This window comes from Lontra canadensis, unplaced genomic scaffold (assembly GCF_010015895.1).
Source record: "Lontra canadensis isolate GAN:19392208 unplaced genomic scaffold, GSC_riverotter_1.0 scaffold59, whole genome shotgun sequence".
In the NCBI taxonomy this organism is placed as follows: Eukaryota; Metazoa; Chordata; class Mammalia; order Carnivora; family Mustelidae; genus Lontra; species Lontra canadensis.
Genome location: NW_022631053.1, coordinates 3,246,831 through 3,249,401, shown reverse-complemented (window position 1 = coordinate 3,249,401; position 2,571 = coordinate 3,246,831). Strand labels below are relative to the sequence as shown.

Here is a 2,571-nt window from a genome sequence, read left to right as displayed (position 1 = left end):
GATATACTATATGTTGTTGTTATGATGCCGGTTCTCCCCAAATTGATCCATAGATTCAGTGCAGTCTTGATCAAAATCCCAGGGGGCTGTTTTGCAGAATTTGATAAGCTAATTCTAAAATTCATATGGCAATGCAAAGGATCTGAAATAGCAAAATCAATATTAAAAAAAAAAGAAGAGCAAAATCAGGGGGTTTACGTTATCTGACTTCAAGATTTATTATAAAGCTAAAATAATCAAGACGGTATGGTATTAGTGTCCAAATAGACAGACAGATCAATGAAACAGAATATAGAAGCCAGAAATAGACCGTCGACATATCTGAATAATTGATTTTCAACAAGGGTGCAAGGGTAACCAGATAGTGCAGGAACAACTAGATAACCATGTGAAAAAAAAAAACCCATTAGGTATGACTACAAAAACATGATCCACAGAAGAAGAGAAAATAATGAATCAGACTTCATAAAAATTAAGAATTTCTGCTCTTTGAAAGACACTGTTAAAAGAATAATAAGATACGCACAGACTGGGAGACAATATTTACAAATCACATATCTGATGAAAGATTGTATTTCAGAATATATAAACACCGCTCAAAACTAACAACTCAACTTTAAATATAGGCAAAGGACTTAAACACACATTTTACCCAAGACAGTTTACTGATAACAAATAAGCCCACGAAAAGATGCTCAATATCTTAGTTACAGGGAAAATGCCAGCCAAAGCCACAGTAAGATACAACTACTCACCTGTTAAAATGGCTCAAAGAGAAAAGACTGATCATAGGTAATGTTGCCAAAGATGTGGAGTAACTGAAAGTCTATTACGTTGCTGGAAGGACTATAAAATGGCACATTCACTTCGGAAAGCAGGTTGGCCCTTTCTTAATAAGTTAAATATGCACACCTACAATTAGACTTAGTCATTCTTATTCCTAGATATTTACGCCCAAGAGAAATAAAAGCATATGCATACAAAGCATATTCATACAAAACCTGGCACACAAACACTCCTATCAGCTTTATTTTTAATAGGCAAATCTGGAAATAACCTAAATGTCATCAACAAGTGACTGGATAAACAGCATATTTATATTCCTATAATGGTATATTCCTATATGGTATATTCCTGTAATATTCCTATAATGGTATATTCCTATAATGAACACTACTCGGCAATAAAAAGTCAAACCATCCATAGGCAACTGAATCATCAACAACAGGATAATCTCAATAGAGTTATGTGAGTGGAAGAACCCATACAAAAAAAAAAAAAGAAGAAGGACATACTGTATGATTCCATGTATTTAAAATTCTGAAAAATGCAAACTAATGTACAGTAATAGAAAGAAGATTAGTGGTTGCCTGGAGAGGGAATGTGGGAGAGTGATACATGGAAAGATTACAAAGAGGCAGAGGGAACCTTTTGGAGGTGATGGGTATGTGGATGATGGTGATAATTTCTCGCGTGTACACATACGTCAAAATTGTGCACCCTAAACACGCATAGCTTATCGCATGTCAAATACGCCTCCATGAAGCTATTTAAAAATGCATGCAGTGGGCACACTAAGTGATAGGCATACTGTGCGCCAGGTTGCGTTGTAAATGTGTGAAATGCCTTCTCTTCAGCCCTCACCACAAAGCGATCAGGTGGGTACTATGGTTGCTCCCTTTTTACCGAGGGACTCTGGAAGTCTTTTACTGAGGTCTGGAGGGTTGTTCAGGTTCCAAGGCTGCCCAGTTGGTAAGTGGCCACCTGACCCTCCTGTTTCGCTCTTAACTCTGAACTCCCGAGCTTCAGGGGCACAAGGAAGTGCGGAGTTCTCACATCCATTACCTGCCTCCTCCGCACGAGTGTGGAGTCAGCAGTTCAAATGTTCGCGCCTGCTTTACATACAGGCTCGCGGAGCTTTAGCCGGGTTAAGGTGGCCTTTACCCAGCTTCACACCGGAGGCTGTCAGGGAAGCGATGCGTCCCTTCTCCTCTTTCCAGGGCCCTGTCCACTGACTCACAGGGCTCCAGCTGCCGTTGATAGACTTCGGCGTTTTGAGTTTTTCAGTCGGCCAAAGATCATGTAGCTTGAGTTCTCTGAGCCTGTAGGTGCCAGAACCCCAACAACGGAGCATTGCCATATTGCTGGGCATTTCCTCTGCAACTGGCGTTCTGGAAACAGGTGAGACTTGGCATTCACCGGGGTCGCGAGGCGGTCGGGCCCACATAGCACCTTCGGGCTTCGGCTTCCTGGAGCTGGCAGGTGGCCCGCCGCCGTCCAGCGGCCGCGTCCCGGCGCTCAGCCCGGTGCCCCTCCCGCGCGGCTCCGCGGGGGCGTCGGGGAGGCGGGCCCGGGGACGCTCGCGAGGCGCTCCGGCGCGGCGCCCCCTGCCGGCGCCCTGCTCCCTCGCCCCGGATCCGGTCCGGGCGGCGCGGGGACTCCGGCCTGAGAGCCAGCGAGCGCGCGGGCGGGCGGGCGGCGCGGCGCGCTGCGGGCGAGCGGGCGCGTCCTGCAGGGGTAGGTGGGCCGCCGGGGACGGGCGGGCAGGAGGGCGCGGGCGGCGCGCGCGGG

At 46.6% G+C, this 2,571-nt stretch overlaps 1 protein-coding gene across 1 annotated transcript in view; it reads left to right on the top strand.

Annotated features, from left to right (window-relative positions):
* The first annotated feature begins 2,419 nt into the window (after nucleotides 1–2,419).
* Nucleotides 2,420–2,571, top strand: part of SCN8A (sodium voltage-gated channel alpha subunit 8) — a 171,503-nt gene continuing 171,351 nt past the window's right edge. Inside the window, exon 1 of the mRNA XM_032876748.1 lies at nucleotides 2,420–2,517. The gene's annotated coding sequence lies outside the window, so the exon portion shown is untranslated. The remainder of the gene's footprint in view (nucleotides 2,518–2,571) is intronic.